Below are 11,899 nucleotides of genomic sequence, written 5' to 3'. Positions count from 1 at the left end.
CTTGTCCCATTAAACAAGCCCCATTATATTGGGTACTAGCGCTCCGTTTAGCCATTAATAATTCAGCAGGTTTGATTTTACTTTCTTGTATGGTTTGATTCTGGAACAATAGATACACTCTAGCTAAGTGTGAGTAGTTCTCAAGCTGGCATTATTGTCTTGTCTGTTTTTCCTTTGCGACTGGACTGATAATTATCTAATATCATCGTAGTATTGAAACAGTACTGCACCCTTTGCTGTGCAGCTTTCATGCCATTTACTTCTCTCTTCCCTCTATAGTAGATACTCTTCCATTCTTGCCCAGATTCCTTTGTTAAATGTGATTTGCCTCCTTATCTAAGAATAATTCGTTGGTTAATTTTATATTCTCATGAGTTGTACTGCACTACTTGCAAGTATATAGCTGATGCTGAAATATACCTTTTGTTAGTCAATTCAGCAGCTGATCCCGAGGTCTCCTGCAGCGGCGACGTAGATGCTACCATTCAGGACCTTGCCTACTAGGCATCGAAAGGTACCTCCTTGGCTGTGCTCGAGTCGATTGGTGCATTTGTTTTCGGATAGTGCAAATACTTTGTTCTTGATGAATGTCAAGCTTAAACCTGACTTGTATTGAATGTGGTTTGAACTCGAGTGTTTTGGAGCCGTCCTGGACCATTAGAATTCATTCGTTTAATAAGAATTTAAGAATTGGACCAGTTCCTGACCACTTCTTTTTTCTATGGTTTTTTGTATCTCAGGGGATAAGTGGAGTTAGAGGTGGCTAGAAGGTAGCCATGGCCACCGGATCAGCCGGTTTGACCAAGTAAGTAGTGGAGATGATGCATGGTGACCAAGTAATCAGACTTTGATTCTTGTTTCTCATGTGTCAGTACTTGATAGTTGTTTTGTTTGTTGCATCAAAGCTTTGTCTAGTTGGGTGTCAATTTATGTAGCTATTTTCCTTTGGTCGTGGGTTGGTGTTCACCGATTCGTACGTACTAATAGCTCTAGCTTGGCTATGCATCTGAACAACACCAAGAAACGACTGCTCACTTGAAAAAGTCCAATAGGAACTTCTTGCTGCTGCTCTGCTCACTGGCACTTTAGTTGGTCTAGGCGATATTCAATAAAGAAACCTGCCGGATTGTTCAATTCACGCTTCTTTCTGATCGTGTTGGTAGTTGAGGCAACTCGTTGCTCTTCTTTATGTTGTTGTCGTAGTGTTATATCGGTATGCTTTTGTCGTGGCCATTTTCAGGCTTACCTATTTATACATGCATGCTATGCAGATATATCAGACCTTTGGTCTGCCTAGTTCTTTTCCCGGAGCTGGCCAGTAATGCTTTATTTGGATGTAGAAGAACATATCAAGGTTGTGGTGGTGGATTTGGTTAGTTGGTGTGTAGAGCATAGAAAGGAACCACACTTTGTCTTGCTTGGTTGCGAACTCCTCAAGTATTTTGCTAGTGTTGTTTTGTTGCCAACTTTAATAATTGATGCTGATCAACTAGGCCTACCACACGGTCTTGCTTGAGTGCTTATTTGCCGTCAAACAGTAGCTTTTATGGCTTAAAAAGAAATCCTCTTGCCATTCATATTGTGGCAGCAAGCTAACCTTCACATTTTGATCTCTGCAGCTAATGTTCTTATCATCAGCCATTGTCTACGGCTGGAGCAAGGACGTGCCCTGCACAGGGGAGTTCCACGATGAACCCTTACTACTGAACAAAGGTATAACCAGGCAGCCAACACTGTTTCTCAGTTGCATTGTCATTGTTTGATTTTGCGCAGCTGGTCATTAATGACATTGAAGAAATCTGATCTGCAGCTCGTCATCGAGAGCTGGGACCCTTTGGAAGATCATACTGCTCAGGTACTTCAACCCGGTCGCCGCTCACCCAAGTGGGCGCAAATTGGTGAAAACCCCCTTTGGAAACCCAAACAACCCGATGCCGTATGTCCAGGCAATAAGTTGCATGAAGGTGGCATGTGTGTTCTCACGAGAGAAAGGTGAGGCTATTTCTGACAATCTTGCTTTTTATTATGTTTTGTGGTGCTGCATGCATAGAAAAGGTTGTTGGGATACTCTTTAGATGTTAAGTGTTTGAGATGCATATAAAAAACTGCTGGGATACTTTGTATCAAGCCATGCTGTTTGATACCTAAAGAAAGTATAGATTTGACCATACTTGATTCTGGCTGATGCTAGAAATCTTTTTTGCTATGAGGAACCTGTCCACCAAATGACTCAGAATCTGCAACTTATATGTTGTGCTGGAAGATGATGTCTTATCTTGTTTTTCCTTGGCCATTTGACACAGTAACAATTGGATCTCATGATTCTCGAGCTAGTAAACATCATTGTGCTTGATAAAATATATTATGCTTATGTTAGTAGGAATCAACTCCTATGAAAGGATGGAACAATATAGCTCCTTACTCATTATTCTTGTCTCCGTTCTGATACCTTCTCTTAGCTGTATATCCTTCGCGTAGCTTGGAAATGACATCTACATGTACTCTGTATGTCTACCTTGGAAATTGTTGCCTGACATCAATGTTTTGTAGCTTTATTAATTCCTTTTTTAACAACATAAGAATTGTACTAGTTCCTGATCACTTCATTTGTGCTGATTAACATTTTGTATTGACACTGCTTTGGTTTAGTATCTTGTGCTAATCTCCGATGAAAACTGCATTATGTGGCTATGAAATTGTTTAGGATTGGCTGGCTCACTCGATGTTCTTAGTTATCTAGTTGTAGCTACTGGACATGGTAAGAAGAGAGTGATCACTGAACTATCTAGCAATTGGGTCACTCGGCTTGTTATATGCCAAATGCAGGGATGGATACAAAAGCTCTGCGTGCATCCATGTTGTTATTTGGCTTGTTATATTTCAGCAGTTCAGTGGCATGTCATGCATCAGGTTAGGCTGATGGAGTTGTTGCATCATAGCAGGGATGGGTACAAAAGCTCTGGTCATATTTATTTGAAAATTCATAGTGCTGCGCATTACTAGTCTGGCACATCGGGTCTTGAGTGAACTGTGTTGTGCTCTTGATTATTAATATGCTCCATAGAGCAAAGCATTACTAGTTCTGTTCACTAGCACAACCGGTATGGCAGTATATCCTTAAGTACCGCACTAATCTTGGTGGAACTCCTTAGTTTATTATTTGAATCATGTATGTCTTGCATATCACATTGGTCTCATGTTATCTCTAGATTTCCTTCCAAATGTTTCTAGAAGTTTGCCGCCTTTCTAATCATGTTTGTTGTTGCCTTGATTGGAACACATATATGCCGTAGTATGAGTGATATAGCATTTTGATTGAAAATTCGCAAGTCTTTGTTTGCTCTCATGTTATGGTGTAGCTTCCAAGTTAGAATAAATCTGTCACGTAGATGTTTTCCCTTTTTTTAGATGCTTCTTATTCGTTAACCATGTGGTGATCTTTATAAGGGATAAATATCTCATTTCTTGGTCTGGACAAGTAGAATAGTCAATTTCTACTCTAAATTAGCAGCAACCTCCTTTTGTTGGCATGTTGCTTGTTGCAAGATTAGACTCATGTGGAATTTGTAATTTACCCTACATGTTGCACATTTTTTTTTGCCTACTTTATTCTCCACCTTATTGTTGAAACTGTCTGTCCAAATTTATTGTTGCTACTCTGGACCTGACCATCAAGATTTTGTTCAAGGATATATCCAGGAGGAGGGCTAGATGGCAGCAAGGAACCTGCAGCGTGATGCATCATCAGGGTATAAGCTGGAAGAGGCAAGGGAGGAAGGAACCATCTTATACATGCCTTGCTCTGTGCATCGGCCTTGTTTATTTATTACTCTGGTTGTAATGCAACGCAAGCGAGGTTTCAGATTTTGAAGAATCTTGTATTGCATCATGTCGGTGTTGTATGTAACCCTCTTACTTGATGTGATTGTGGAAAGGTGTGCTGCTGTGCATCAGCTATGCTTTGATGCTGGTTGCCGGGCAATTTTCCCGTTGATTAGAGTTGTGATTGATTTTGTATGTCGCATGGGCTACTTATTGCCGTAAATCGAAGTATGCTACTTGCTTTGCAGGTCTGAATGTCCAAATATAAGGCAAGGTCATGCCAAAATTTAAGGGCTCCCTGTCATTTTCTTCATGTAGCTGGTCATTTTTTTTATTTTTCCCCTTTAATTGATTATAATTCTAACACGCTGAAGAAAATTGTAGCGAAATAAGAAATCAGAACTTACCCTGATAGGTACTTCATGAGGTGATCAAATAGAGGTGACTGATGGATCAGTCGAGTAGCTGTTTGTGTAGGGAATTACTAGTATGTTAACGTGCATGCGATCCAGGAAAGAAAAACAGCTGCCGTCTGTCTGGACCGATCGATCGAGTATCTGTTTTTGTTGCTTGTTCCCAACTTACACTTCGGTCTTGGAATAGATTACTCATCAAACCCATTGATGCTTTTGGTCGATTTGATGCATGGCAGCTGTTCCGAGCCACCAGTTTATCCTTGTTTTGCATAGGGTGTTTCGATCTAGAGAAAACGAAAACCAAAATAATTAATGAACGACTTGCGCCTGGCCCTCCGGCGCCTGGTATCCCAATCCATCATGCTACCTCGTACGGTAGATGTATGCTAGATTACTGATACTAAATGTTGAGAAAAAAAGGCACACGTCATGGTGAAATTTTTATCATTTCGTGGATCAACAAGTATACTAGACTGTTTTCATGAAGAAGAAATTTCGTGCAAGTTTATTGAATTGTATTTTTAGAAACAAGAAGAGGAAACCGAGCCAAAGCTGAGGAAAACATGTGCAGCATCTCCATGTGTTAGCTCTGTTTCAGCTCTAGTAAAACAGTGACGGGGAGAGAAAAATATTGGGATGCAAAAAAGGTGAGCTACTAGTAACTAATTTCGCACTCGAGTAGGATCGCGTGAGCTAGCTAGCGTCCATCCGCTTGCTCGGCAGCTAGGCATGTCTCCCGAGCTCCCTGGCAGTACCTAGCGAAATCACTAAAAAGCCTGAGATTTTCCCAATGAGATTAAATAAAGCCATGATTTTAAAGATTAACTAACTGCCTACCCTCGATTCAGCTAGATGTTCTCTGATTCATTGATCGTTGATCGGTCGATGAAGACAGCACTAGATAGGGAGGGAGAATGTGATTGAATCCCCGGGTCCGGTTTTGGTACTGCACCGACTCGCCAGAGGCTGGAGTCGGAGTTCATACTGAGCCGTGCTCCCATGTTTGGCAGGACCTTAATTGGCCTCGTAGAGTCGCGGCCATGGAGGTAGGCATGGCAGGTGCGTGTAGGCCCCGCGCAGCGGCTGGCCAAAATGATGTCTTATGTCGCGCTGAGGCCCTCGGCGACGTTTCTTGCCTCACCACGGCCGCCGAAGTGAATCGGAGTGGCATGCTACCCTCTCGTCGCCTCGCCGGCGCAAAAGCTCACGTCACACTAGTCACCCAACCCAGGGAACGAGCTCGCAGTCACGTCAATGGGATGGATGCATGGATCGGGGAAGGAGGCTGCCCTCACGTCCAGTCGCTGATGGTGCTTGCGCCGCCCAAGCGACCCGGAATGTCTAGGCGAGTTGTCATCGACTCGTCGTTGTGTTGGAAGACGTACTGAAGGCCAGGCGTCTCACGTCGCGCTCAGGCCCTCGCGGACGGTGCTCGCCTCAACCTCCGCCGCCCGTGCATCCTAGCCAATAGAGAGTGGACTCTCCTCTGGTCTGGTCTGGTCGACGGGGAAGGAGCTCGCAGTCACGTCAATGGGATGGATGGATGGATGGGGGAAGGAGGCCGCGCTCACGTCCAGTCGCCGATGGTGCTTGCGCCGCCTCGGTGCGCCGCCCGAGCGACCCGGAATGTCCAGGCGAGTTGCCGTCCTTGTGTTGGAAGACATACTAAAGGCCGGGTGTCTCACGTCGCGCTCAGGCCCTTGCCGACGGTGCTCGCCTCAACCTCCGCCGCCCACGCATCCCAGCCGATAGAGAGAGGCCGACCTCTCCTCTGGTCTGGTCGCCGGCGCCAAAGTCCAAAGTCACAAGTCACGCGATAGCCGACGCGCGGCATGGTGGCCATGGTCTTGTACTTATAGGCAGTGGAGGACAGGTTAGAGCTAGAGGATTGAAATTTCGAGGGAGGCAGGGCGCGCGGGAAGAAGGAGACGATGAGGTTGGGAGTAGTAGTTAGTATAGTATTTACGGTTCTCTCTCCGATGTGATGTGCTGATGACGAGGTGAGGTTGGAGATAATCGAGGCTTCGCTGGTTCCTTCCTATTCCTGCTTGGATCATGTCAGCTTTCATGCGACGGACCGACCCTAGGCTCGCACACGCAGAAAGAAGAAGTTTTCCTTGCCTGGGCATGATCCACCGATGGATCTAGTAGAGAGAAAAAAGGAAAGAAGGAGAAGCAAATTACGTAATTGACTATGCTAGCTGATCGATGGATGGGTCGGTTCATGCATGTGCACGCCGGCCAGCTAGCTGGCTCCACCCAAGTTGACCATTGAGCTAGTTGGATCGTTTCCGAGAATCCCTCCGTTGAGCTAGCTCAGTGGGGAGCAGGCAGGTCGATCGGGTCACGCGCCATCTGGCGCCAGTGGTGCATCGGATCTGCAGTGCCCTCACCCTCACCCTCACCCTCACCCTCACCGTCCGTGAAGAAATTCATGATCGACGCCCGGCTTGATCATGATAATCCGCCTGTCATGTTACATGACTGCCTCCACTGGTACTGCTGCTACTGGGACACTGGATGCAAGGAACAATTCGGAGTAGTAGTTTTTGACACGGTGCATGAAACATTCAGGCGTATGCGACCTTCCGTATCAGGCTATGCAGTACGTTTGGGTCAGATGGATGGCATGCTTTGCATCCGCCAGCTTGATCGTGGTACCATGACAGTCCAAGTCTGGGTCCGCGCATCAGCTATGGTTTGATGCTGATTGCCGGGTAGTTCTCCCATTGATTAGAGTTGTGATCGATTTTGTATGTCGCATTGGCTACTTATTACCTTGAATCAAAGTATGTTATTTGCTTTGCAGGTTTGGATGTACAAATACAAGGCATGGTCATGCCAAAATTTAAGCGCTCCCTGGCATTTTATTCACGTAGCTGGTTATTATTTGTTTTTTCCCTTTAGTTGATCATAATTCTGACACACTGAAGAAAATTATAGCGAAATAAGAAGTCAGAGCTTACACTAATAGGTACCTCATGTTTGTGTAGAGAGTTACCAGTATTTTAACATGCATGCGATCCAGGAAAGCAGCTGCCGTCTGTCTGGACCGATCGATCAAGTAGTTGTTTGTCTCTAACTTAAGACGACCTTGGACGTTCCCCTCCCCGTCTACAGTACTACGGAGGCGATTTCTGGATCCCACCGAAGAACTCCACCTCGCCGGCGTGATTCGTTGGATCCCTCGGTCTCCGTCGGCCGCCTTGGCGGCGGGAGGCCGGGGGATCCCCGTCTCGTGTCATGTATATAGTGTAGGCGCTCTTTGGTTGCAGGTCGTCGGCGCTCTGAAGGTGGAGGCGTGGCGGCTGAAGTTTGCGGGCGGTGGATCTCCTCTCCGGCGTCGGCGTTCTGCGGAGCGTCGTCTTCGATCCACCGCCACCGATGCCCTCGCATCTCCGCGGAGGTGTTGTGGGCGTCTTCCCCATGGTCGGCTCTGAGGGCGGCGGAGCCTCCAAATCGAGATCAAGAAGAAGGAGATGCGGCGTATCGGTTCGTCCGCGGCGGCGCTCGACGGTGTAGGTCTTCCGGGACCGGCGCTCGGCGACTTCCCGCTCGCCTGGGGACTGCCTCCGATCCAAGGCTTCGAGGGAGGCAGCGGCGACGGCGCGCCACCGACGGCAACGACGGGTCGTGGACGCGGTCAACGTGCAGAAGGACGGATCTGTAATTTTGTGTTTGTTGGGGTCTTTTCTGCTTTGTTTCCAATGTAATGCTTATCCTTCTCCCGCAAAAAAAAAAGTAGTTGGTTGTGTTGCCTGTTCCGAACTAACTAGCCACGACTAGTACAATATGGGATCGATCGATCGCGTAGATATTGATCACCGTATGGCCGGATCGATCAATAGTGTGGTTATCGATCACCGTACGAGACTTGGTCCAACAAAGAGCACACAAGCCCAGGATAAAACCAGCCCAAATAACAAGCGATTAAAAAGATCCTTCCAGCTTCCATCATAGTACCGAAAGATTTTGACGGGCCAGTCATACAGCCCATAAAGAAAGAAAAAGAAACATCCAAATTAATTGGGACCAGAGCGGATCGTCCTACTCATACACAAGAAACACGCGTTCCATCTCTTCGTACGATCAGATCAGTCTTCTTACGGATCGAATCAAATCGAACCTTCCTTAACTGTGTTTAGGATTTTGTAGCGGACACGTTTCTTAGCTACCGCGCCCCTGCTTGCCTATAGTCCTATACATACACGTGCGATCGAGGAAGAACCTGAAACAAGGAGAGGCGAAACCTCCGACGGCCAGTCGCCGGTGGCAACTGCGTGAACGCGGCCAACTCAGCCAACATGGCCATAGTGCGGATAGAGGGTGCTTCATTCTGCTGCTCGCTGACATCATGGCCACCAACGCCACTTGAGATGTAGCTATCGTGTCTACGAGCAGCGGCAGTCGACTGTCTCGCTTCGAGCTCGACATGAGCACAACCATGGCTCTTCGCATGGAACAGAAAAAGACGCCAGTCGTCATTATAACACGCGACAAGTAGGGGTCCGCGTTAGCGGGGGTATTTCGAAGTATATTATCTCTCTCACTCCTGTGAATGTGTGCTCCTGCCGCAAGTCTTTCTTTTGTCTCGGACGCACCACATAAGGCCCGTACATGTCATGTTTCATAAAAAGGTAGTAGTACGAAGTGCAAATTTTTACAAACATCCTACGTGCTGCCTTGCACACGCGATCAACCATCTGGGGATCGAGTGCTGCCGATAAGCGAATCAAATAGTGCACATATTAGATCATCAACCCAAGATTTCTAGCTCACTCCGCCACCTCCTCCAGTGTTTCCATGGGTACGGAAAATGAAGGGAGATAGAGAAAGTGATCACCTACTTCCTCTATTTTTTAAAGATTAACTCATACGAGCGCAAGTTGCAGAATAGAGCAAAGCAACAATCTATCATCAATTGATCAGCTTATTATCATCATAAATATATTTAGGTAGGTTGTCTCTATACAAATAACATCCATTCTACCACATCTTTAATAGAGCATGTATATTTCAGTCACAAATTTCGGATCTTTTTTTAAAAGTCGATTCAACTTATGGTTCCGTAGCGAAGCACGGGCAACTGGCTAGTATGAATAGATTACTCATCGAACCCATTGATGCTTTTTTGGTGCATGGCAGCTGTTCCGAGCCATCAATCCGTCCTTATTTGGCGCCTGGCATCCCAATCTTTCAAGATAGAGGATGGATCCATCCATCAAGCTAGCTCGTACGGTAGATGTATGTTGAGAAAACAGGCACAAGTCATGGTGAAGTTTTTTTCATTTCCTGGATCAACAAGTATAGTACACTGTTTTCGTGAAGAAGAAATTTTGTGCGAGTTTATTGAATTGTATTTTTAGAAAAAGAAGAGGAAATCGAGCCAAAGCTGAATAAAACATGTGCTAGCTCTGTTTCGGCTCTAGGAAAACAGAGACGGTGAGAGAAAATTATTGCGATGCAAAAAAGTGAGCTACTAGTAACTAATCTCGCAATCGAGTAGAATCGCGTGAGCTAGCTAGCGAGAGGCTGCTGCGTCCATCCGCTTGCTTGGCAGCTAGTAGGTATGTGTAGCATCGCATGTCGCATAGCTTGAAAATGCTCGGTGCGCATCGCATGTCGCATACCTTGAAAATCATTGAAAAGCCTGAGATTTTCCATATGAGATTAAATAAATCCAAGTTTTCAAAGATTAACTAACAGAGCTCCCCGGCTGCTCTCTGGTTCCTTGATCGTTGATCGGTCGATGAAGACAGCTCTAGCTAGCCGCTCTTTTGGTACTGCGCCGACTCGCCGGAGCCTGGAGTCAGAGTTCATCCTTAGCCGTGCTCCCAGGTGGTTTGGCCTCTTAGAGTCGACGGGCATGGAGGTAGGCAGGGCAGGTGCGTAGGGCCCCAACAACGCTTGTCCAAAATGAACAGTGCATCCTAGAGAGTCGTCGTTGTCGTTGTGTTGGAAGAGTTGAGTGGATAGTTGCGCTCAGGCCCTCGCCGATGTTGTGGCATGCCCTCTGGTCGCCTGGCCGGCGCAAAAATTCACGAGTCGCACAAATCACGCGATCCAGGGAAGGAGCTCGCAGGCACTTCAATGGGATGGATGGATCGGGGAAAGGTCGCGGTCACGCCCAGTCGCCGATGTTGCTTGCGTCGCCGTCCAAGCGACCTGGAATGTCCAGGCGAGTTGTCGTCTTTGTGTTGGAAGACGTACTGAAGGCTTGGTGTCTCACGCCGCGCTCAGGCCCTCGCTGACGGTGCTCGCCTCACCTCCGCCGCCCGTGCATCCCAGCCGATAGAGAGAGGCCTCTGGTCTGGTCTGGTCTGGTCGCCGGCGCCAAAGTCAAGTCACGTGATAGCCGACGCGCGGCATGGTGGCCATGGCCTTGTACTTATAGGTAGCGGAGGGGCAGGTTAGAGATAGGTTTGAAATTTCGAGGGAGGCAGGGCGCGCGGGAAGAAGGAGACGATGAGGTTGGGAGTAGGAGTTTAGTAGTATTTTGGGTTCTCTCTCCGATGTGATGTGCTGATGATGAGGTGAGGTTGGAGATAATATCGAGGCGTCGCTGGTTCCTTCCTATTCCTGCTTGGATCGTGTCAGCTGCTTTGATGCGACCGACCGATCCTAGGCGCACACACGCACAAAGAAGAAGTTTTCCTCGTTTCTTTCTTTTTAATTGAACGCAAGCAAGCGTGGGCATGCATGCATGTGGAGGATCCAGAGAGAAAAAAAGGACGAAGGAGAAGCAAATTAATTAATGTGAAGCTGGCTGATCGATGGGTCGGTAGTTTCCGAGAATCCAGAGAAAAAAAAAGGAAGAAGGAGAAGCAAATTACGTAATTGACTGACTATGCATGCATGTGAAGCTAGCTGATCGATCGATGGGCACGCCGGCCAGCTGGCTCCACCCAAGTTGACCGCGCGCAGTGTGGAGGCCCTCCGTTGAGCTAGTTCGCTTTCGGTCGATCGGATGCCAAGTTGACCGTTGAGCTAGCACTCCCCTTTCGGTCGGTGTTTGCAGATTATGGATGCCAGCTCACTCGGACCAGGCAGGTCGATCATCAGGGCCCTTCCAAGACCATGCATGCATGGTCACGCGCGCCGTCCTCATCGGACGGGAGGCTCATCATATATTCATATTCATCTGCCTGCACCTCTCCGATACTAGTTGGGCGCGGGCGCGGGAAGCAAGCCAAACGCACGATCCGTAAAACTCAGGATTGGTTCTGTTGGTAGGATTCGGAGATAATTTAAAACCGGTTGTCGAACAGCAGCAGCAAATCGTTCACGATCTGACTCGATCCGTACGTCCAATATATATACCCTAAGGCAAGGCCGGCGAATGGATCTGCCGCATCCGTACCATACCATGGCGCCACGCAAACGCCAGCGAAGCAGCGCATGCTCGCCGCTGCCGGCGTCACGCACAATCCCGACGGATCTTGTGCTAGAGATCGCGACGCGCTCCGACGCCAGAACCATCGTCCGCTTCGCTGCTGCCTGCAGGACCCTCCGTCGCCGCATCCTCGCTGCCACCTTCATCCAGAGACTAGCCGCAGCAGGCGCCCTGCCGTCTTGCATGCTCGCGCGCCTCCACGCCCGCCGCCAGATGCGTCGCCGCCGCGATCCGCTCGTCTCCCTGGTCCACCCAGCCACGCCAGCCG

At 47.8% G+C, this 11,899-nt stretch overlaps 1 long non-coding RNA gene across 2 annotated transcripts; it reads left to right on the top strand.

The window, feature by feature from the left end:
* Positions 1–466: 466 nt before the first annotated feature.
* Positions 467–1,973, top strand: LOC124658300. 2 transcript variants are annotated; one of them, XR_006989116.1, is made up of 4 exons: positions 467–514; positions 741–867; positions 1,620–1,713; positions 1,811–1,973. It is a non-coding gene; the product is annotated as an uncharacterized LOC124658300 (long non-coding RNA). The 2 variants fall into 2 exon arrangements; XR_006989115.1 differs by having other exon boundaries at positions 471–514; positions 741–805.
* Positions 1,974–11,899: the final 9,926 nt, after the last annotated feature.

The sequence above is a fragment of the Lolium rigidum genome, chromosome 5 (genome assembly GCF_022539505.1).
Source record: "Lolium rigidum isolate FL_2022 chromosome 5, APGP_CSIRO_Lrig_0.1, whole genome shotgun sequence".
In the NCBI taxonomy this organism is placed as follows: Eukaryota; Viridiplantae; Streptophyta; class Magnoliopsida; order Poales; family Poaceae; genus Lolium; species Lolium rigidum.
The sequence above is the reverse complement of the archived record's forward strand: the minus strand, read 5'-3'. Positions and strand labels throughout refer to the sequence as shown.